The 24,686-nt window shown below is 45.2% G+C and overlaps 1 protein-coding gene across 11 annotated transcripts in view; it reads right to left on the reverse strand.

Moving 5' to 3' along the window:
- The window catches only part of FOXN3 (forkhead box N3), a 409,030-nt gene that overhangs the window by 282,534 nt on the left and 101,810 nt on the right, over nucleotides 1–24,686 (reverse strand). For 10 of the 11 annotated variants that reach the window (XM_032624078.1, XM_032624086.1, XM_032624088.1 and 7 more), the window contains one exon: nucleotides 18,686–18,801. The gene's annotated coding sequence lies outside the window, so the exon portion shown is untranslated. Of the gene's footprint in view, nucleotides 1–9,704; nucleotides 9,847–18,685; nucleotides 18,802–24,686 lie in introns of all 11 variants that reach the window. The other variant, XM_032624087.1, reaches the window with a different exon arrangement.

Genomic DNA, 24,686 nt, shown 5'->3' on the forward strand with positions numbered 1-24,686 from the left:
ATACACATGGCTACAGTGTCTAGATACCTTTCCAGCAACACCTGGAAAACTTGAGTGATTCCCCCTTCCCAGAAATCTTGCTGCGAAAGCTTCCTCTGCTTAGTTTATGAAGTGGGTTCCACCCTCTTGCCGAACCCTTCAGTAAGTTCAGCAAGATGGCCACACGAGGTGTGTTTTATACCACCGACTACACGCAAAAGGGGCTCCCCCGGGCTCCCCTGGTGGCACAGTGGTTAAAAATCCGCCTGCCAATGCAGGGGACATGGGTTTGAGCCCTGGTCCACGAAGATCCCACATACCGCGGAGCAACTAAGCCCGTGCGCCACAACTACTGAGCCTGCGCTCTGGAGCCCGCAAGCCACAACTACTGAAGCCCGCAGGCCTAGAGCCCGTGCTCCACAACAAGAGAAGCCACCGCAATGAGAAGCCCACGCACCACAACAAAGAGTAGCCCCCGCTCGCCGCAACTAGAGAAAGCCTGTGCACAGCAACGAAGACCCAACGCAGCCAAAAATAAATAAATAAATTTAAAGGAAAAAAAAAAGGTGGCTCCCTGAAACTCACAGATTTAAGCACTGCAAAGACTGTGACGGGTGATCTAACACTTCCAACCTAAGCTGTTTATCATTTCCGGCCCTGAGAGGTCACATTCCATTTACTCCTGTAGATGAAGATCTGTTGGTGCTACAGACTGGAGGACACTCTGGAGATGTCCCACTTAAATCTCAATCCTGGGGCTACCTAGATATGGTAGCCTTAGAGCAACATTCTGGATTGATCCTAAGATTAGTTTTAAATGCTATTCCAGCTTTTAGGTTTTCATGCAGTGTTATTTTTACAGGCTGATTATAGGGGTAGAATGTTAGGGTGGTCCCCTTCTCATCTGCTTTATTCATTTTTATAAATTATACGCGCACACACACGTTTCTACGGGCTGCCCCAACACGAGTCTCAGTGTGAACACCACTGAGCACTCAGGCAGGGAGAAGTCAGGGAGGAGTCAGCAAGCAGGGCCTACGCCTGCCCCGCCCCAAAGCCTCCCTAGTGCTCCAGCTTCTGGACCATCACCTCCACTTATTTTTCCTCCTTTTCATCTCTTTTCCTCTGTGTCTGCACCCCTCCCCCTTAATCACAACACAGTTCACTGAGGCATACAAGTCACTCTGCTTAAAGCAAACTGAGATGGGAATAACCAACACATTCAGCCCCCCAGGGGCAGCCATTCTGCTACCAAACACAACTTCGCCAAACCAAACGGAAACTCCACTCCTTTCTCCTCTCTCTTCCAATTGATGGCAAGCGTAGGGGTTATGTTTTTTGAATGACTTGCTTTCTGGTGCCTCTTGACTGCTCAGACAACTGATTTGCCCATGAGCACCAGCTCTATCCATGTTGGAAATGTTCCTGAGTCTTAATTAAGGGCCAGTACTAGGCACTTGGATCAGCAATTACTCTACAGTGTGGTTAAGTGCTGGGATGCAGGTACAAACAGAACGTCATGAGGAACTGCAAGATACAAGGTCCCCCCCAGGTAAAGCAAATCCTTTAACGTGAGATAAAAAATTTACAGGGGGCTTGGGGCAGCTGACCAAGACTCTTGACCCCCTTCCTTGGTTTTCTCGGTTCAGTGATTGTTCCAGTCACCACGTTGAGGCCCCGGGGCAGCAGCATGGTGGGGATCACACTGTTCTCATCACTGACAACCAAGGCAGAGGCAAGGGGGGCACATCTGAATCTTCATCTAAAGAATGGGGAGAAAAACAATGCTAGAGATGATCACAGGCTTGGCACAAAATAAGAGTTGGTGCTCACTGTTGGTACCTCGCTGCTGGTGGTGGTAATAATCCCGAACTTCAGAAGAATCCATCCAGGCTGGACCCTGCCGGGGCTCTCAAGCACAAGCAGCTGTATTCACTGGCCACTTCTCGCAGGGGCTCGCACCACCCCAGCCCGAGACACGACTCTGCCGGAGAAGAAATCGAGTGCTGGCCAAGCTAGACAACCAGCCTCCAGCAGAGAATGGTGTGACCCCAGCGCTTCACCTGTTCCAGGTATGTTTATCGCCGTCCACCACCATCTGCTCCAACTCTAAGCGCCTTGCGGGCAGAGAACACGGTGTCATTACATGTTACTTAAGTAACAGAGCTGGGTTCATGCTCAACAAATGCAATCAGGAAATTTCTAATCTGGCACGGGCTCTCGGAAAGAGTTACGTCCAACCTTTTCATTTAAAAATACAGTTATTGGGACTTCCCTGGTGGCACAGTGGTTAAGAATCCAACTGCCAATGCAGGGGACACGGGTTTGAGCCCTGCTCTGGGAAGATCCCACACGCCGCGGAGCAACTAAGCCCACGTGCCGCAACTACTGAGCCCTCGTGCTGCAACTACTGAAGCCCATGCACCTAGAGCTCGTGCTCCGCAACAAGAGAAGCCACCGCAATGAGAAACCCGCACACTGCAATGAAGAGCAGCCCCTGCTCGCGCAACTAGAGAAAGCCCACGAGCAGCAATGAAGACCCAAGGCAGCCAAAAATTTTAAAATAAAATTATTTACTAGATAATTTCTAAATATAGAAAAATTTAAGGAAAATGTAAATGGCCCCTAGTCACACCACCTAAACAAACTAGGCCCATGTAAACCTTAAAAAATAAAACAAAAGTGCTAGATGCACCCTTGGGTTTGTTTTTTTTAAGACAAAACAGTACAGGAATGTGTAAAAAGTTGCTTCCCTCCTACCTTGAACCCTCAGTCCTCCCTACCTTTATCTTGTGTAACCTGCCAAAAATAAGTATGAAAATATAAGCACATATATGCATGCACATATATGCATATACATATATACACATATATGACTTGATTCTTTTAACATAAATAGGACCTGAAACTTGCTTTTTTTTCCACTTAAAAAGTTGCTATGGTCTGAATGATTGTGTCTCCCCCAAATCCTAACATCCAGTGTGATGGTATTAGTAGGTAAGGCCTTTGGGAAGTGATTAGGTCATGAGGATGGGGCCCTCATGAATGGGATTAGTGCCCTTATAAAAGAGACCCTGCAGAGCTCCCTAGCCCCCTCCATCAGGTGAGAATACAAGAAGTCTGCAAACCAGAAGAGGGTCCTCGCTAGATACCTTGATCTTAGACTTCCAGCCCCCAGAGCTGTGAGAAATACATTTCTGTTGTTTATAAGCCACCCAGTCTGTGGGATTTTGCTACAGCAGCTTGAACAGACTAAGACAAAAGGCAGTGGACAGGGACCTCCCTGGTGGCGCAGTGGTTAAGAATCCGCCTGCCAATGCAGTGGTTAAAAATCCACCGCCAATGCAGGGAACGCGGGTTTGTTCCCGGGTCCAGGAAGATCCCACATGCCACAGAGCAACTAAGCCCCTGCACCACAACTACTGAGCCCACCCACCTAGAGCCCGTGCTCTGCAACAAGAGAAGCCACCGCAATGAGAAGCCCACACACCGGAATGAAGAGTAGCCCCCCTCACCGCAACTAGAGAAAGCCAACATGCAGCAATGAAGACCCAACGCAGCCCAAGATTAAAAAAAAAAATTTAATAAATAAAAAAAAAGGCAATGGACAAAGTTCTCAAACCAAAATACTTGCTTCGTACTCCCCACACCAGGCTGCTTTCCGATTATATTATGATCTTGAGCAGTTTATTTAACCTCACTGTGCCTTGGCTTTTTCAAGTGTAAAACGGGAATAGGTGAGTCAATACACGTAAACTTCTCAGAATGTAGACGGCACTCAAAAAACATGTATTATTGTTACTTATTACCATTATATCTTTGCACCCCTCCCATGTTATCCTATTTAAATGCTGCCCAGTGTGCCAAGGATATACACTTGTCTACCAAGGATAAACACTTGTCTACCAAGGATAAACACTTATTCAGTCCCTGAGGGATGGATATTGAGGTTGTATCTAATTTTTTGCTGTTGCTATTATGAACAATATCAATATTCCCATTCACCAGTTTTTGATACTTTGGTGAGTAGATCCATAGGATACATTCTTGAGGGTGAACGTGCTGGGTCAATGCTTTTGATAGATATTGCCAAATGCCCTTCCAAGATGCTCTACCAATGTATCCCCCCAGGAAAACAGAGAGAGGGTGTCTATTTCCCAACTCCAGCCCAGAATTGGATATTCTCAAATTTTTAAATACTTACCATACAAGTGACAAATGGTATCACATTTGTCGTTTTGATTTGAGCCTCTTTAAATTATGAGTGAGGTTGAGAACTCTTTAATTTACAGATGAGAAAAACAGACACCCAGTGTCCCCTAACTTGCCTAAGGTCTAATCCTGAGCTAGTTATACAGACAAGCCTGGACCAGATCTCGGCTCTGGGACCACCCTAAGGATGCCCTGACCCCCAGCACCAGGAAGAGAGTCTGACAACCAGTGGACAAAGTTCTTCTTTCTCCCTGCCGGGCACACCAGCTGGGTAGGCAGGTGGCTCTCCGATGCCTGGGTTAGGGTGAGAGCCTCCCTCGGGACCCGCAATCCCAAGGCATGTGCTTCCCCTGCCTGACAGGGAAAATCTCAACCTCGTCCTCAACCTAGGAAGCAGGGCTGTGGGGCCTCTCCAATTGGAGAGCTGCTGACTGCAGCTCGAATACAGAAAGCTTTGCCTCCGAACTGCCTGAGGTTCCAAGTGTTTTTTTCTCCTGTTCATGTCATATCAAATGTTGTTCCATCTGAGAGCAAAGTGGTTCGTGTTGTGAGTGGACCTTCACATTCCTCTATCTCCTTCTCTGTGGAACTGGACTTTATTAACCGGGAAAGAAAGCTCCTTGCAGTAGGGAAAGGATCTCTGGTCACATCCCACGGGCAGGGACAGGGCAGGTGTTCACGGAGCAACACAGGGGTGTGAGTACCCGGTCTAGGTGAGGGGCTCAGCTTCTGGGTCTCACTGGTGCTGTGACCTTGGGTGCTTCTCTCTAAGCCTCACTGTCCCCACCTGAACAATGGAGATGACACCGATACCTGCTTTGCCTAACCTGCAGGGTTGTTTCAAGCTAAGTAGATCGTGTGGGTGACACTGCTTTGAAACTGTGAGACTCAACACAAATGGGGGATCTTGGTGAATGTCAACCAGCTGGTCGCCATCGGCCTCCATGCCAGAATGTGCCTGTAGGAAGCAGCCATCCTCAGACATGGGGTGGGGTCTGCCCCTGCTCCCAGATATTCCTGAAGCCATCCACCTCACACCAAGTACACCAGAACCAGGCTGATCATCATGACACAGACTGAGTCGAGGCTTCACCTTGACGGTGCAAAAAAGCATTGTCTAAGCATCTGTTTATACACCAGCTAAACTAGGTGCTCAGCAAAGAGGACATCCAGTAACTTCGTATTCCTTTGGCAAATTAGGAAGCACAGCTCCACTTGCTGGAATTTCTCAGCCAACTGATACTCATTCCTACATTAGAATTAAAAACTAAACATGGCCATTTTGAAGGGAATCGTCCTACAGTTATTACATATTTCCATACTACTTTCTTTAAAAAAAAAAGTTAAATACAGTCCAGCCTGTCTTCTTATCTCACTGCCACCTTCATAAACATTGATTAGCCTTCTAAGTCTCGAATCATAAGAACCTGTTCTACCACTCCTAGCTTTGAGACCTTAGGCAAATTATTTAACCTCTTCGTGCCTAAGTTTTCTCGAAATCAGACAACCAAGTTAATTAGGAGTGTGGCTACATTAATAACACAAAACCAGCCAGAATCAACTTAAAGTTTTAGTGCATGGATTTGGAGAAAGCTCTTTTGTTTCTCTGAGATATGTTTTGTTTCTCCCTAACTCCTCGGCTATATTCCAGAGAGCTGAATTTGCTGGCTCCGTGAGGCTCTCTTGTGTAGATATAAATTCCTTTTGGGACTTGGAGAACATAACTACTAAGGCCCTGATGGGGACTGTTACACCAACAACCCAAGCCCAAACCCAAGCGTTCCAGTTCCAAAAGGGAGACTTAAAGCCAGCACCCTGGAACAGCAGGGCAGAGATGAATAGAAGACACAGAGAGCACAGAGGCAAGGACAACGGGAGCCTTCCCTGAGCCTGGAGAGCGAGGAAACAAACTTCCTTACTGTTGGCTGTACGCACAGACCAATGCCCCAAACAAGCGAGCTTCATCTTTGTAAGAAGAAACCTTCAGGGACTACTTTGGTGCCAATGCAGGAGGACACGGGTTCGAGCCCTGGTCCAGGAAGATCCCACATGCCGCGGAGCAACGAAGCCAGGGTGCCACAGCTACTGAGCCTGTGCTCTAGAGCCGCGAGCCACAACTACTGAGCCCACGTGCCACAACTACTGAGCCCACGTGCCACAACTACTGAAGCCCGCACGCGCACCTAGAGCCTGTGCTCCGCAACAAGGAGTAGCCCCTGCTCACCGCAACCAGAGAAAGCCGGCACGCAAGCAACAAAGACCCAAAGCAGCCAAAATAATAAATAATTTTTTTAAAAAAAAGAAGAAAAGAAGAAACCTTCAGATCACCACTTAGGAAACTGAAATATACAGGATGAAATATAAAAGTGAAACACCAAGAGGGGGAAACGAAGCAATGTGGCTGCTCCAGAAGATCTGTGTAGGAGGAAGCTGAGAAGGGGCACAGGGTTGGCCAAGAAGGGGCTGGCTGCGGGACTCCCACAGATGGCCCCCTGCAAACAAGCACACGGAATACTTGCTTGAGTGGCTTATGTTGTATGTGAGATGGAGAGTTTGTGGGGCTAGAGCCCCGAGCCAATCCCCGGTTCAGTCTCTGGAGAGGACAATAATGAAGAGATGAAGCAACTCCATTTCAGGCGACTGGTCCATTTTTCTGAAGGATGTAAAGAATTTCTCTCATAAGCTCTGCTCACTTGCTTCCACTGAGCTAGGTTTTCTAGAGTTCTATCTATAATATTGAAGTTGTACATTATGGGCATCACACAGCTATTTATAAATATTTCAGCTCTCTCTCCTTCACGTACACAGTTATATAACATCTTCCCACCTTGTTGAAGTTAGGTGTGGCCACATGACTAGCTCTGGCCAATAAAATGTTGAGCGGAAGTTGGATGGCTTTAAGAGACAGCACGTGCTTCACCATTTTCTCCTTTCCCTCAGCCTTCGTGACAGGGAATGTTCCATTGCCTCCATCCGGGGACTGAGGTCAAGGATGCCTTGGAGCACAGTCCCTAGCCAACCTCAATAGATACGTAGGGTAAGCAAGAGATAAACCTTCATTGTTTTATGCCCCTGAGTTTTGGGGACCATCTGTTAACCTATCACCTAGTCTACCCTGAGTGATACACACGTACCACTTAGCCACCAGAACATGACCTTCTTCTAAATCAGTAACTGGTTGTGCACCCAGAGAATTCGCAGTACTAGGAACCTAGCTGTTTATTACAGACGTAGACACAATTTTTAATTATGAGAAACCAAACTCCTTTCCAAAAGGTAAATTTTAAAACTAAGCTCTCAGGAATTCCCTGGCGGTCCAGTGTTCAGGACTTCGTGCATCTCATTGCCAAGGGCCCAGGTTCAGTCCTTGGTCGGGGGAACTAAAATCCTACAAGCCATGTAGCACAACCAAAAATAAATTAATTAAAAATTAAAAGAAATTAAATAAAACTAAGCTCTCAAACAATCCCCCAAACCCTCTAATTCCTTTCCTGAGCCCCAGCGTACACGTCCCCAGGTGCAAGGCCAGACATTAAAACCTGCTCAAATGCATCATCTACCAGCAGAGGAGAAGGCCAATCATCTTAAGAAACTCCACTTTCCAACGTGGAAGATTTCCCGCACGACATTCTTGATCAACACGTGAGTTCATCCTCCCAGACGTCAAGCTGGACTGGCCAAATGGGAACTCCTTTGTGGGCTCTCTTTCCCTGTTGAATCCAGAGTTTTAAAATGCAGTTCCTTGCAAATTTCCTGGTGGTCCAGTGGTTAGAACTCTGTGCTTCCACTGCAGGGGGGCGGATTCAATCCTTGGTGGAGGAACTAAGATCCCGCACGCACACGCATGGCCAAAAAATAAAATAAAATAAAATGCAGCTCCCTTGAACATCACTATGGGTTGACACCCCCCAGAGTCAGGTTCAACCCAATTTCTCATGGCCTCCAAAGGCATATTTTAATTCACCATTTTAATATATAAAACATGAATTAAGACAAAACTTGCAGTACTCTCCTACACTAAAAAAAAATCCACAAAGTTTTTTCTACAGCAAATGTATCAAAATATATGTCTCATACAGTTGCAATGTAGTCCAGGTACACTGGCTAAGTTGCGACCAATGAAATCTTCCCATTTTCTAAAGACCAGGACCAAAGACACAGCTTCTGTTTATATGAAGCCACTGATTCAATCATTTGGGGTCAGATTTATTGTTTTAGCCATCATTACCTTTTTTCACTTATAAATCAGTATCTATCTAGTCATTTTAGTGACCAAATAAACTATACCATGATCTGATTTCTTAGGTTGTTAAATGACCAGATCAGAGTCACAGTGGGTGAATCAATAAAATGCCTGGAAATAAATATGAGGGGAAATGTACAGCCACCCCATTGGATGTCAAGGTCGAAAGGCCTGCCCTACCACCGTATCCGTGCCTCAAGCCTTACAATTATATCTATATTCTGACTTCCCAAGGTGCCGGGGCCAACCTCTAAGAATTTCCGATGTGCACGTATTGCAGAACCACTCGGATGTAAGTCAATTAAATTATTAATGAAAGAACTATACAAATAAAACATCATGCTCTTTTATGCAGTAATAATTATTATCATAAGCAATGCAAATTGAATAATAAGAATCATCAGGACAGTTCGGTGATAAGCTAACAAATTTCTGGCAATCACACCAAACATCTCTGCTCGAGCTGTTTAATAAAATAAATAGCAGGTTGTTGACATTTTTGTTCAGTTAAGCACACACACATCCAGAGGACTACCTATTGTGTCCGGGTAGAAGAGCTAAAAAGAAGTGGAGGCTGAATATACAAAAGTGGAACCAACTTTACAACGGGGATCATTTAGATATCTCCACAAGAAATCAGTGAATCCTATAAACTGTCCCAGAATCAAATGACATCATTTGCTCATTTATACACACATTGCATACACATATATTACATATACATCTGCCATAACATGAATATGCATATATATACAACATTATGAGACTCTTCTTGTAGTGTTTCAGGTACTTTCACGTGACGGATAAAGTTAAATGCCATAAGAATAGTAGGCCATCACTATTTAAAAGCATTTATCAAGCACCTAACTTCCTATCACCACAGGCACACACCACTTTGCAAAAAAACAAACCTTTTCCTTCTTTACCTTAGAGGACCCCCGATGCTGGAACCCTCTAGAAATCATGCAGTCTCAAAAAGCATTGCCCAATTTTATACCAGTTCACCGAAGACTGATTCAGAAGAGAAGCTGTCCGTTCACAGATCAAACTAACCACAGAGAAAGTCTATTAAATTCTAATTGGCAAGTCATTTGGACCTTCCAGTAGCAACTACAACCAATTTCTTGCCTCTTTTTGTGCACCTGGAAAATACGTTTTCTATCTGAGGTAATGATATCCTCTGGTATTCAGAGGAAAAAAGTCAAAGGCAGTGAAGTCTCCTCAGCTTCCAGCAAGAAGAAAGAAATGCTAAAGAGTGAGCTGAACCTACCTGCCGTCAGATGTGTTCATGTCGCAAACAAACTCATCTTCTCCTAGGCGGGTTAAAAGTCCAACCATTCAGAGGCCATTTGACTGGGCTTGGGGGTGTGTTACGCCCTTTACAAAAGCTCCTTCCCTTCCTTCCTCAGGAGCTGCCATAATAACGAGACCAATTTAGATGCCATTCTCTTTCAAGGGGTATCAACTTCAAACAGCTCTACCTCTTCAGGCTCTGGGAGATGCCCCTGCTCTGAGTTGCAATTATTCCTTTGAACCTAACTCTATCCTAAAAGCCAAAAAACCTCTCACCTGAGCTTACGTGGCTACCACCACTGATGGAGCTACGAGACTTGAGCACAGTTCTGAGTTTGGGCTCAAAAGACTCGGTCCCTGGTTAATGCCCAAATATCCATTTGGGGAGTTCACATGGTGAGAGTAAAATAAATGTGGACATATAATATGCCCACCACAGGGAAACGGCACAATATGGCACTTTTTACCAGGAGTAACAGTTCACCCTCTGCCTTTGCAGGGGGGATGGGGTCTGCCGATTTCCACCAGGAGACAAAGGTGTGACTGTGTATTCTTAGCCAGAGTGCCGTGGCCAGATGTCTACTCATCGTTTCAAATGCCTTTCTTCTCTCCTCCCTAAAGCAGGAAGAAAGTCTTCATTGATGCTATGTCTCTAGCGCTTGCTAATCTCCTGTTAATAAGGAAGACAAGCCACAGGCTGTGGACCTCCAGTAAACAGTAGTAGAAGCCAGTATGGAGGAGAGAGAGGGAGGTGAGAAGGGAACCAAGGAGAAGGGGCGAGAGAAGCCAAGTCAGGGAGGTTCCCAGATCGTGATTTTGCACCACAATAAAATTTCAAAAATAGTTTCGGAGAGGTGTAGGTTGCCAACTTTTTATTTTTCCAAGTAAGGAATACTGAACTCACTATTTTGAGTTTATTTTTCTCTTGCCTTGGACTGGGGAAAAGTTCATCTTTGAACACTTATTTGTACATATCTGTTTGTTCCCCCCTCCTCCCCACACCCCATCAACTGTAAACTCAAGCAGGCCCCTCAGAATCTCTCTACCTTCCACACAGGAGGGCCCCTGGTGTCCAGGAACCACTGAAATAGACAGGTTGGATCCGAATCTGAGAATTATTACTTACTTTCTCATTTCACTTCACAATGTTTCACATTCCCTTATCTTCCTTCAGAGAATTTCTGTGAAACACCTTTTCTAAGGTGACATAACTATATGGCCATCTCAAAAAAAAAATCAACACATTTTACATCGGATCCATTTCAACCCTTGATAAGAAAGCACTATGCATGCTTCTAATGGAAATGAATTCTAACAAAAGGGTGTATTCACACTTTCAGCCTAGGGCCTGGACCCACCAGGGCCAAGAACACATGTGCAAGGAATGTTGAATGCCGTCTTTTGCAGGCAGACAGCAGAAGGAGCAAATGACCAAAGATTTCCATCCATTTATTTTGACACAAACCTACTCTTTCCGCCAGCCAAGATGACGGTTCTGAAGGAAACCAACTTGCAGAGTCTGGACCCAACCAGGGCTTTCAGCAAAAACTAAGGATTTAGACCAGCTTAATTTCTGAATTCTTGTAAAACAAAGACCATATATGTTAAAGTGGCCAGCTCAGGGCCTGTGTGCAAAAATCTCCCTCTTCCCTTGGGACGAGAGCTCTGTATCTGGCCTCTCTCTCCCTGGCAAACAGCTTGCAAAGGGCTTTCAAACATGAAGAACTCTTTGTTGAAAGAGCTCTCATATCTACCTTGTTATCTGCAGTACATAGGAACAACTGACTTAGAAGTCTTTTCAATTCATTCTCATTAAATAAAAGATGGATTTTCATCTCATTTCCAATTATCAGTCAGGAACATACATTCTTTCTTTGTGGCTGCATTGGGTCTTCGTTGCTGCGCTCGGGCTTTCTCTAGTTTCGTTGCGGTGCACGGGCTTATTGCAGTGGCTTCTCCTGTTGTGGAGCACGGGCTCTAGGTGCACGGGCTTCAGTAGTTGTGGCACGTGGGCTCAGTAGTTGTGGCGCACAGGCTTAGTTGCTCCGTGCATGTGGGATCTTCCCGGACCAGGGCTCGAACCCATGTCCCCTGCATCGGCAGGTGGATTCAAACCACCGTGCCACCCGGGAACATACATTCTTAAGTAATGACAATTATAATCATTTTAAGAGCTACCATAAAATGAGCGCTTACTGTCTGCCAAGCACTGTGCTGAGTATTTTACTTTTGTTTATCTATTTTTTTATTGATGTGCAGTTGACATACAACATTATGTTAGTTCCAGGTGTACAACATAGTGATCCGACAATCGAATACGTTATGGAAGGATTTTACCACGACAAGTAAAACCATCTGTTCCCATGCAAAATTATGACAGGACTATTGACTCTATTCCTTATGCTGTATTTTACATTCCAGGACTTACTGATTTTAGAGCTGGAAGTCTGCATCTCTTAATCCCCTTCACCCAACCCTCCTCCCCCTGTGCCAAACATTTTATAAGAATTATCTTATTTAATTCTCACGCCAACTCTATAAGGTAAATATCATCATCCCCCTTTTACAGATGGGGAAATGGAGGCTCAGATACCTTCCATTATTTTCTAGGAATACACAGCTCAGAAATCACACCCCAAGTCATTCAGCTGGAAAGAGGAGGGACAGGAATCTGAAACTCTGGCTGATATGCTAACTCTAACATCCACTGCCTCCCCCTGGCACCCTTGGGTCACTCACTACAAGCAACCCTGCCAGAAGCCACAGCTTTTACGGTGCATGCACTTTAACCAGCACCGCTAAAAACGCAGACCATCCCGTCTTTCCTAGAAGCCAGCGTTGTTTTCACTCCTGCTTTCAAGTCCTGTTGAGGCTTTATGCCTGCTCTCTCAGGCCTTGGACCACCACAGCAGTCATGTCAGTCCCAATTAGACAAAGCCATTTCTCTCAGGAGAGCTGGTGTAATTCCACAATGGTTTATGAGGGACCAAACTCTGATCTTGTTTTAAATAAAGCAAGCCCTCCAACGTTCACAAATCTCTTTCATTTGCTTTAGTTTGTGATGACAACGAGACAAACGTTAGTGGGGAAGCTGTCCCCTCCACCACCAATGTCTCGCTTGTGACCTTCCTTGGAGATCTGCGGCCCCTCAGTTTCTCTATATACAGAATACAAACTCTTACCTTCTTCACAAAAATGAGTGTGGCGACCAAGTGAGATAGTAAAAATACTTGGAGAAAAAAAAAAATTAAATGCCGTCTACAACGAAGGTGTGAATGTCATATCTTTTCCAAATAGTACAGGTTCTGGCAAATTCCACCGGGCATTTATTTACAAGGCCAAAGCACAGATCCAGAAACTCTCTCTGTTACATATATGGGGGATTTCCATTTAATGAAATGTTTCTGGAAACACCTTAGAGCCATAAGCAAACGTGCTAAGCGGGCAGCCATAGGAAAAACTCCCCATAGGTCTATGAATCAGTCCCTGGGAGAGTTTTCTCTTTTGTTTATTAACATTTGGGCCCCATTTATGACTCAAGCATAACTTCCCTTGGCATTAAAGTAACTGGGAACTGAGATTAATTGCCCGATTTTTAATTACATTTGGCCTCTTGGCACTTTCATGTTGTAAGTACCCTGTCTCTCAGGGCACACTGACAAGTGATCTGTCGTCGGCTATTCTGAAAGAGCTTTGGTGTCTGCACAGTTTATGATCACTAAAATAAAGGGTTCTAGCCTTCTAAGAATCTAACACACACACTCTTTGTGTGGCTTTACAAATGCCTCAAATAATGAGACCATCACAGGAAAACATATTGAATTGAGTTTCTCGACTATTTACACACCCCCTAACCTGTCCAGCTGCCTCTGCCTCTTCTGGCCTCAGACTCATTTTGAACATGGATTTCTGTTGTCCTTTCTGGAGTCTCTTATTTTCTCCACTGTATTCATTCAGAGGGGGGGAAAAAAAGACCTCATAAACGTCATTTCATATTCCAAGCAATTTGCTATAGGCAACTATACCATTACTTTGTACAAATAAATTTACATAAATCATTATTAGAATGTTTTATCTTAGCAAGATTATTTGGTTCCCAGAGCACAAATTAAATGCATGCTTAAAGCAGAATATTTAAAAGTTATTCCTATATTGTTTATGAGATGGATTAGAAATTTCCATCTATTTTTTCTTTCATAATGGAATTCCTTTAGTTTTCTTTGTACATCTAGAAACCACACGTATAATTGTCTGGGGGGTTTCTTGAAGCAAGCATTGCATTAGGTGCTTCTGATACATTTGGTCCATTTTTCAGAGACTATTCCCTTTGATTCCGTGGGGTCAGTTCTGAACAGTGATTAGGAAGGCCAGGAACCAGGGAAATTAAAACCATCTCCTGAGTAGATGGGTTTTTTGTCTGATATAATTCTTCAAGCAAACTGGTCGTTGGTTGTGGTTTGCTTTTTTTTTTTTTTTTTTTTTTTTAATAAACAAACTTCCTGAAAATGGAGCTCAGTTTCTACTCACTGTTAAGTTGGGAAGATGCCTGTTTGGATCAACGCACAGCACATGGCAAGTCTTCACTGGCTGGAGTTCCACTCCACCCTAGATTTCAAAATAAAATCTTTTCTCCCTGTATATAAAGGTGGTGCCCATTTTTAAAACGAGCTGCAGTTGTCAACATTAGGGAAGCAGGCAGAAAGGGACCAAGTGAAAGTCAGGAGCAGAGCTTGCCACCCTGAACCTGGTAACTGCTGGCTCCGGAGAACCCCTTCATGATTCCAAGACTTGTCTTCTCATCGGGGTCAAAAAGGGCTGGACTCACCACTCAGAGCTGTACCCTTCTCCCCGTGTGTGGTCTAGGAACAGATTCCCAAGCCGGTGTCAGGGAAGGGGTGCCCCACGTGGTCAAGGGCACAATCTGGTAAAGGATGAGTGAGGCAGTCACGTGCAAGAGCCTGGAAAGAGCAAGAAAGAGCTGGGTTCAAAGCAAAGTGGTACCACTCTCTAGCTGTGATCATGTACAATTTAAACCTTTCTGCATCTGTTACCTCGTCTTAAAATGAGATTACCGGTACCTACTTCACAAGTTTGTTTGGGGAGTTAAATGAAAAGAAGGCAGGCAGAAGCTGAGGACAGCGTGACCTCTGGAAGAGGCTCATAAACAGCAGCTAACATTAATCTTCAAGGATGACCAGTGGGGTGAAGCTGGGGTGAGCATGTCATGCATTGTCCATACCAGCGTATTTCCAGGTGTGAAAGGAAGGGCTGTATTATAATTCTGTTGGGTCAACAGGCATATGGCTAGGATGCTTCCAAGGCACACTGGGGCCTTGTGACTATCCCAACTCCAGCCCATCACCATTCAAGACCCGGTAAAGTTAGGTAACGATTATATCTTACATATTTTACAACTCGTTATACCTTTTTAGAGATCTTTCATACATCTTTTTAAGCCTTTCATAAACTGTGTGAAAAATGCAGGTCTGGGTTACTTACCCTTTAATCACGAGCGGACAAAAGCACAGATAGAAGTTTGGGCTTTCCCACAGTGATACAGTGTTGCAGGGGCAGTGGGAACCCCAAACGTACCTCACGCTGCTCCCTACTTCCTACCCTCCCAGCAACGAGACAGGGTCACGTGACTAGTTCTGGCCAATGGACTGTGAATGTGGAATCGGTCTGAGTCACTTCTGGTCTAAGGCACCTAAGAATGGGTGTGTGTTCTCAACTCTTTTTCACATATTGAAGCAACCAGGAAGCCACAGTTTGAGACGTAGGTGTCACAGGATGGGGGAGGCGGCAAAGCCACACTCGTGCAATCCAACTCTGGGTGAGTGAGAAATACACTTTTATTGCACTAAACCCTGAGATTTGGAGTGTACTTTTTACCCTAGTATCCCACAGCCTGCCCTGGCCTCAGCTAGCTAGTACGATTAGAACCCGCATCTCCAACTTTCACCAGTTTCACTCAACAGTATCAAAAGTCCCCACCAGACTGGGAAAATGCTGCCAAGATTAAATGCCATAGCTTACTCATGGCAAACCTTCAATGCTTACTTGATTTAAAACAAAATGCTTTTTTGGTTTAAAACAAAATAGTTCACACCCAGTGCCAAGTAAAAAGAAGAAAGTTCCAAAATGCAGGCTATATTTTAATTTGGTGCTGATTTGTTCCAACATTTACGTTAACCTGAGAAGCCTGGATGCCTCATTTTAAAGACGACCCTAATAATTAGATTCCTGAAATGAAATAGCCTCTATGTCATATCTAGCTTTAACTGAAAGTTAAATAGATGAACAGAAAAATCCAACTAGACTATGACCAATTCTCTATCTCAATCTAGAAAATTCCTCTCTTCCTCTCTTGCTTATTTAAATCCTACTCACCCTTCAATCCTATTTTCTTTATGAGGGAAAAAGTTCCACACCTCAAATTTTGCAAACACTTGTGTCAATCAATTGCCTAGGCCAGAGGATAGCAAAATTTTTTCTGTAAAGGGTCGGAAAGTAAATACTTTATGGTTTCCGACGCACCTATTCAACTCTGCCCTTGTAGCGCAAAAGCTGGTATGGACAATCTGGAAATAAATAAACATGACTATGTTCCAGTAAAACTTAATTTAGGGACATTGAAATCTAAATTCTATATCATCTCTACGAGGCAAAATATACTATTCTTCTTTTAATTTTTTCCAGTCATTTTAAAATGTGAAAACCATCTCAGCTTGTCCACCCCAAACAAGCAGTGGGCCATGCCTGGCCGGCGGGCCGTAATTAACCCACCCAGGCTTAGAAGAGGCAGGGCAACAACAGATTAGGCAGTCGCTTCTGTGGGAGGGGAACACGAATACTGTTATTCTAGTCCTTCCACTTCCTGGTGGCTGGTGATCCAGGGCTCTGACTCCAGGAAGGCCTGAGCTCCTGGATGAGCCAGGCCTCAGTTCCAGAAGCACTGGTGCACGCTAAGGCAGGTGGTGTGTGGCCACGCAGACCTGACGGGATGGGCGGGAGCCTCGGCCGGCGACCCTCAGCAGCACCCTCAAGACCCAGGGCAGGAATGTCGCCACTGCTTTATCCAAAAGAGCTAGGTGTGGGCAGGATTTGCTGGGCCATTGCAAGATGAATCAGCACACTGGGCTCCCATCCCTGACTATGGCCCCAGCTTCAGCCTTGAGGCCCTCCCTGAATTCTGGTTTTCAGAACTCTTGATACACTCTTGACATCAACGTACAAACTCACGTTCCTGGCTTCTTCCTCCTACCCTTCCACTCCACTTCTCAGCTCAGAGTCACCCATTGTGAATCACCAGATACTGACCTCACACAGCACCTGGTTCATCCCCGGGCCCTGTCAAGCCACACCCGCCAGGCAGAGTGTAGAGGGGAGGGGGGCAGGTATGTAAAAATGAACAATCAGGTAGAGAGGCAGAGGCCAGGTATGGGCAAGCCCAAGGAAGCAGAAGACCAGCCAGGTAGCAGCCAAGCCAGGGCTGGGGCACCACAGACTAGGGTCCCCTGAAGGAAGCCGTCAGCCAAGGTGACTCTGTAACAGAGCAGGTAGCGTGTCCCCAGGGGAACCTTAAGGGACCCAGGCCCCGAGGAGGAGCCTGGCTCTGGCTGGGATAGAGGCTCAGGGCCCTCCAAGCCCTGTGTGGTCCTCACTGGCTAGGCTCATGGCAGGCTCATTCCCGCCTTCCAGGCCAGACCAGGCTGCTTCTCTCCCCTCTTGGCTGAATGATCCACAGTGACCAAGCCCGCCTTCAGCCCTCCCTCTTCCATGAACTCTCCGATTATTTCAATCCCAATCCTCAAAGTCTCTTAATTCCCTGAACCAGAGAGCTACCATAGCGCACGGCTCCGGCCGGAAGCTGAGCGCCATCTGCCATTTTCTTATGAGTGGGTCGTGGCTCCTTTGCTAAGGTCTGAGCTGCATGAGGATGTATCTTATGTTTTTATACATCTTATAGTTTTTTATCCCCATCTGCCCTGAGAACACATAACAGATACTCAATAATACTTATTAAACTCAATTAAAAGGTCCAACATTAGAAAGATTAACACAATTCAAAAGAAATATAGGGGCTTCCCTGGTAGCGCAGTGGTTGAGAGTCCGCCTGCCAACGCAGGAGACACGGGTTCGATCCCTGGTCCGGGAGGATCCCGCATGCCGCGGAGCAACTAAGCCCGTGCGCCACAACTACTGAGCCTGCGCTCTGCAGCCTTCGAACCACAGCTACTGAAGCCTGCGTGCCTAGAGCCCGTGCTCCGCAACAACAGAAGCCACCGCAATGAGAACCTGCGCACAGCAACGAAGACCCAACACAGCCGTAAATAAATAAATTTATAAAAAGAAATATAGTATTATGGGAAAGAAAATGACTTAGAGAAACTACGTACGGCAGAGGCTAGTTGCTATACAAAAATTCCCAGCAAAGTTCCTGTTGCTTTGTGTCTATAACACACACCAAAATTTTAAATAAAGGTGTGACTCATTCTCATTATCTTAATGCCTAAATTCATTGACCCCATTGTCAGTCTGATCAGCTGTATAAATTGATCATTAAGAAGACGCGGGGAAAAAAAAATAAGACGCGGAGGGGGCTTCCCTGGTGGCGCAGTGGTTGAGAGTCCGCCTGCCGATGCAGGAGACACAGGTTCATGCCCCGGTCCGGGAAGATCCCACATGCCGCACAGCGGCTGGGCCCGTGAGCCATGGCCGCTGAGCCTGCGCGTCCGGAGCCTGTGCTCTGCAACGGGAGATGCCACAACAGTGAGAGGCCCGAGAACCGCAAAAAAAAAAAGAAGACGCCAAGACGCGGAGGAAGAGGGGGAGGATATCAATTGCTGGAGAAACAATCAATTTGGCATTTGCATTTAAATATAGCTTTGGTATTTCATTTATTCAGTGCAATCTCCATGAGGTGTAAGCCAGCTGGGGAAGGCAAAGCTTGGTTACCTGAGTCAGAATGGGTCCAGGAAACCGAGGTCAGCATTGCTCCAGTCACAGAAAGGACAGAGAGGCCTCCATGATCACGGGAACGCTGGTCTTCTAGGAGATGATGCGTCTAGTGGCTGGTGGAGAGGAGCAGAAGGACGACGGGATTAGAGCAGAGGAGGAGAGAGAACCCTCTCAACCACGGTGGATGTCACCTCTGGCCTGACTCTCTAAAACATGACATACTTCAGCGAAAAAGTCAATTGCAACGGTACCTCTTTATTTCTTGGAAAGTTATTGAAGCACTGGGTCTTTCGTGATGGAGTGTTCTTGAAACTGCCTCATGGGGCATAAAAGGACCCAGAGATTTGAAAATACATGCCATAGATATTATGAGATTATCTTATTTTACTCTAGCTGCCATCGAGACATTTGTGAGATCATTTTACTTTACTTCAGCTGCCACTGAAACACTTGTCTATATAAAGGAAAAACATCAGAGCGCCAGCAAGCCTTCAAGGCCGGCCTTCCACCATGAGAACCAGCCTTGATCCTCCGGGTAGACCAGGTATACAGGCTGCAAAGTCAATGACTCCCTAGTCTGTTGTTGTAAAATAAAATTACGCTGGCTCTATTCCTGGAGAAAAAGATGCCATCAAGCTAAAGCTCACTAAATGGGCTACAAGTTTGGAGGATACGGTTAACCTATAATCTTACAAAATAGAAAAGTTGGTACACAGGATAGACGGCATCATAATTTCTAATGGAAGATACTTTTTTGACCTACACATCAAGGAAGACACAGCAATAGGCTCTCTAATGAAAAGAATGGTGTGAGTCTGTGAGCTTTAGTGTGAGAATGTTAGGAAACAAATTCATTCTATCAGTGGTTCTCAAACTGTGGTCCCTGGAAGGGCAGCATCGGTGTCACCTGAGAATTTGTTGGAAACGCAGATTCTTGGCCCTACCGAAGATCTACTAAATCTGAATATTTGGAGGTGGGGCTCAGGGATCTGTTTTAACAAGCCCTCCAAGTGATACTGATACATCTTAAATCATTAATTTATCCACCCATCCAAAGACATTGAGTCCATTGTTAAAAAATAAAATTACCCTACTCTACTGCATGTTAAGCTTCCATTAAGGGCCAAGTATTGGGCGAGGGACTGGGGAGGGAAGAAGGGTCAGAGAGAGAAGACGATGAAATCCCTGCCCTTGAGAAATGTATTGTCCTCTGTGGGAGATAAAACAGGTATACAGGCAACTCAAATACAGACCGTGTTATTTTCTCTAACAAAGAGTTAGAAGTTTTCAAAGGAGACATTTGCTTCTGATTGCTGTGGGGAGGCAGGTAAGGGAAAGCATCAAGACAATAGTAATGGGACTTGAGATCTGCACAGGATTTTGACAGGCGGGAATAGGGAAAAGCTGAAGCAAAGGCCCAGAGGTGAGAAAGCATGAGGGCTATTCAGGTACATGGAGGAACCAGGTCTGGCTGATACGTGAGAAACTTGGAGGTGATCTCGGTGAGACAAGGTCACTGCCAAGCACAGACACGTAAATACTAGGGGCCGTTGCTTCTCTTTCTTGTATGAAGACTACTTGAAAGCACCTATGGCTTATGTTTAGAAACTGACGTCTGATAAACCAGGTGATTTAATAATTTCTAAGTCTAGTCTGCTTTTCTGTACGTTTTGAACTGCTTTTTCTAGAGGGGAGCACCTCAGCTGCTTCAAGGATTAACTGCTGAAGGTTTGCCCTGGAGAAAGACACAAAAGAAAATTTCAAAGCAGGCATAAGAACCTGGATGTCACAGTAGCCTCGGGCCGTTCTGCAAAGGGGCAAAATGTTACCACCCCTAAAAAGCCCCTGAAGGCACTGATGGTTTTAGCTTTATAAAATAAGTCAAGTGGAGAGGGGTGTGCCTCAGTCAAAAGGAAAAGTTAAACCAGGGACTGGGAGAAATGGGTGTAGGGATCAAAGGGTACAGACTTCCAGTTATAAAGTGGATCAAAGGGTACAGACTTCCAGTTATAAAGTAAGTCGTGGAGATACAGGATGACTATAGTTAATAAGACCGTATTGCATATTTGAAAGTTGCCAAGAGAGTAGATCTTAAAAGTTCTCATCACAAGGAAAAAAAAATTTTTTGTAACTATGTAAGGTGGCAGATGTCAACTCGACTTATTGCGGTAATCATTTTGCAACGTATACAAATATTGAATCATTGTGGTACACCTGAAACTAATAAAATTTTATGTCAATCACACCTCAATGAAAAAAATTAAAACATGCCCTAAAAAAGTTAAACTAATACTCAACACTTCTAATTAGAGAAAAAACTACTTTTCATGATCAAGAAGGTATGGCTTTTGCTTCTAGAAAACTGACAGAAATAGAAGGCTTCATTTCCTGGTGCTACTAGATGAATGATGAACAACTGAAAATGTTTTTGATGTCATGCAAGGCTCTGATGGAAATGAAGCTGGATTCCGAATCCGTTCTGCCATTTAGCCATCTGTGTCATTAAGGGCAAGGCACTCAACTTCCTAAACCTCAGTTTTTCATCCATCAAGAATTAGAGGGCTTCCCTGGTAGCGCAGTGGTTGACAGTCCGCCTGCCGATGCAGGGGACACGGGTTCGTGCCCTGGTCCGGGAAGATCCCACATGCCACGGAGCAGCTGGGCCCGTGAGCCATGGTCACTGAGCCTGCGCGTCCGGAGCCTGTGCTCCGCAACGGGAGAGGCCACAACAGTGAGAGGCCCGCGTACCGCAAAAAAAAAAAAGAATTAGAGACACTGACTTGTCCCACCTTTGAAATTTAAATAAGAAAACAGACAAGAAGTTGCTCTGAAAGTTATAAGGTGCAATATTACACAGGGGTATATTTTTATTGTATATATAATTATACTATCCTACTCACTGAGACATTTGGGTACTAATCAATACTTGTTACTGTATTGGCCTTTGAAAATATAAAAGTAAAATATTTCTTATGCCCAGACTCTCCTTTTAAATATTTGCAGATAGAGCAGTTCTAAGGCACAAACTTGGAACCAACCAAACTGTCCTCCCAAGAAACATTTCAAGGTAAATTTTTTACTTCTAATTTTTTTTTTTTAACTTTTATTCCTCTGACCTCGCTAGAGCATCCAGATATCTTTCAGCAGCTCCTGGTGAGCACGACTCAGTCTGCAGCAACACAGACATATGATGGCGATAATTTATCATCTCTGCAGTAGTTTAGTCCCAGATGGACCATTTACTAATTTATTTCCATATGTAACTGGCAGAAAGATTAATCAGGCTTCCAACTCAGAAACCTGAATTGTGCTTCATTCCCTTAACAGGCTAACTCTGGACCAGAGGAAGTACACCGTTTACATAGAAAACCAAGAGTTTCTCTTGAAAAGCCTGTCGACCTTAGACACAGGCCTTTAAACACACACACAGACACACACACAGACACACACACACACACACACACACACACACAAGCCCTGCTCCTTATGTCAACTTGGAGGGTTGGTTCTTTCTTTAGATACTAATGGACTTCCCATAGGAGCTGTGTCTGATAGAACTGCAGGCAGAAGTAATGCCGAATCAGGCCCAGTTGCAGCTACAGTCCCCTCCCTGTGTGCAAGCATGGGGTCTTGTATTTCTGAAACTGAACAGATCTTTTTGCCATGGTGCTACACCCAGCTGGACGGCTGTGCAGTACCCAGGCGCTGGAAACTATGTGCTTTCTTTTTTCCACTCTTTTTAAGGCTCTGAACTTGACTGAATCCAGCAGCTGCCGTAGCTTTAGCAAGGCGATGGCTAATGAACTGTTAGCATTGCTCTCAGTCCCCCTGAGTTCAACTCTCAGTTCTCTTTTGTTTTTAATTCTATCCCAGTGATATCAGCCTCGAGCAAAGAGTGGTTAATGGAATTATTGTTGGATGACAGTGTGTATAGACAGAAGGCCAGCCAATCCCAAAGCGGGGCAGAAAGGAAATTGACTGGTTATATCTTCAGTGGAACCCAAGGCCACAGCCAGGAAGGCTCAGGAGGCAGGACCACGGAGAGATATTACCGGCTGGATCCACACACCTGGGTCACTAAACAACCACGTGGCTTCGGAAGAGTCACTTACCGGTTCAAGTTCACAATTCTCTCCTCTGTAATATGATTTTAGCTCCCTAAAGTTCCTTCTGGCTCTAAAATCTTTGATTCCATGAAGATGAAAAGAATATCAGCCATTCACCTGGCTTCCGTGTTTAGATGATGCCAAACAGCCAGAAGTTTGGAAACATCCGATAGTAGCTGAATTGGTCATGATGCTTGGTTCTGTGACAGACATAGACTTAGGAATCTCAGTATCTAACAGTCTGTCTTTGAGCAGAAGACTGTTCAATGATGTATACCTTTGCAAGTGTTTAAGAATTCAATGAAAAACAAGTTTGAAGTACTGTTCTAGGTATGGCAAAAGCTACAGAAGTATGTAAATCAGGGTCCTGTGTCTTTTTTTTTTTTTTTTTTTTTGCGGTACAGGGGCCTCTCACTGTTCTGGCCTCTCCCGTTGCGGAGTACAGGTTCCAGACATGCAGGCTCAGCAGCCATGGCTCACGGGCCCAGCCGCTCCACGGCATGTGGGATCCTCCCGGACCGGGACACGAACCCGTGTCCCCTGCATCGGCAGGCGGACTCTCAACCACTGCACCACCAGGGAAGCCCGGTCCTGTGTCTTTGATACATTTACATCACAGTTCAGAAAAGATACAACTCATCCTAATATAGTAAAATAAGTGCTATAATTTGAAGACCAACTGCTATGGGAGCATGATGGAAAGGATGGAAAAGTCATCCCAGGGAGGGTGACAGGAGGAGATCTGTAAGGTTTTTTGGAGGAATTGGAATTGAAGCCAGGAAAGTGGGAGGAAAGGAATCCGGGCAGAGACAGCAGCAAGAGCAAAGGCCTAGAAACTTCCCCCACGAGGCCAGGATATAGTATTTATTACCCTAGGGCAGGCCCCGGGATGCTCAAGAAAGAGACCTAGTGACAGAGAAGGCTGGAAAGGGACTAATGGTGGAAAGCCCTGGACACCAGCCTGGGGATTGGCTCTTACCCTGTGACCACTAAGAACCTTCAGAAACAACCAGGCAGTGGAGACTCTAAATGAGCTATGCCCAGAAAGTTTATTCTGGCAATTCTATTACCATTTACGATTGGTAATAAGATCAGTCTGTACCTTCATTTTTCTCTTATTCATTTCATGCTGCCACTATTTGGGAATCCCTCAAATTTACTTTTTTCCAAATCAACTTCCTGGCTCTTCAGATGGTAGCAACTGAGTTTCCTACAAGCACTGCCAGGATTTTACATTTGAATGACTGGTGCCGCCTAGGGCTTTAAGTTTTGGTTTATGTGTTTTTCTATTTTTACGAAAGAGTTAACATACCATGGCTTAGACTGGTGTCCTCTGGAGATTTTTTTTTTTTTTACAATGGAAAGTACTTTGGGACGATGAAAAAAATATATACAAGCGTATCAACAGCTGGAAGGGCTTGCACTCCCCAAACAGGCAAAAGTTGAAGTATCATCCAAAGTAGTTCATTGGCACATTTTTGATTTCCAGTTTCAGAGCTCAAGGGTAATGAACCCAAGGCTTCCAGGGCCCCTCAAATGTAATAGCAGAACATCAAGGAAACCCTCACACCAATAGTATTTGGTTTCTCTGCCTCGGGAGACCAAGCACAGGTGGCTTCCTGCAGCTGTCACAGAGAGAGGCTGCCCACCAGGATACCCAGGGCCCGCCGGGCAGCTCAGGCCATGGGGGAGGGGGTCTGCAAGCCTGCCCTCCCGTCGGCCCCAAAGATGGGCCGGGGTCCCGAAACTACAGAGATGAGTGTGAGAATAGGCAGAGGGGCTCCCCGTCTGAGAAAGGAGCTGCCTTTAGTATGAGCCACCGTAAAAAAAACAAAAACAAAAATTCCCCTTAGAAGACACAGACTTCACTTCCCGTCTCTGGGTGGCTCAGG

This window comes from Phocoena sinus, chromosome 2 (genome assembly GCF_008692025.1).
Source record: "Phocoena sinus isolate mPhoSin1 chromosome 2, mPhoSin1.pri, whole genome shotgun sequence".
Classification (NCBI taxonomy): domain Eukaryota; kingdom Metazoa; phylum Chordata; class Mammalia; order Artiodactyla; family Phocoenidae; genus Phocoena; species Phocoena sinus.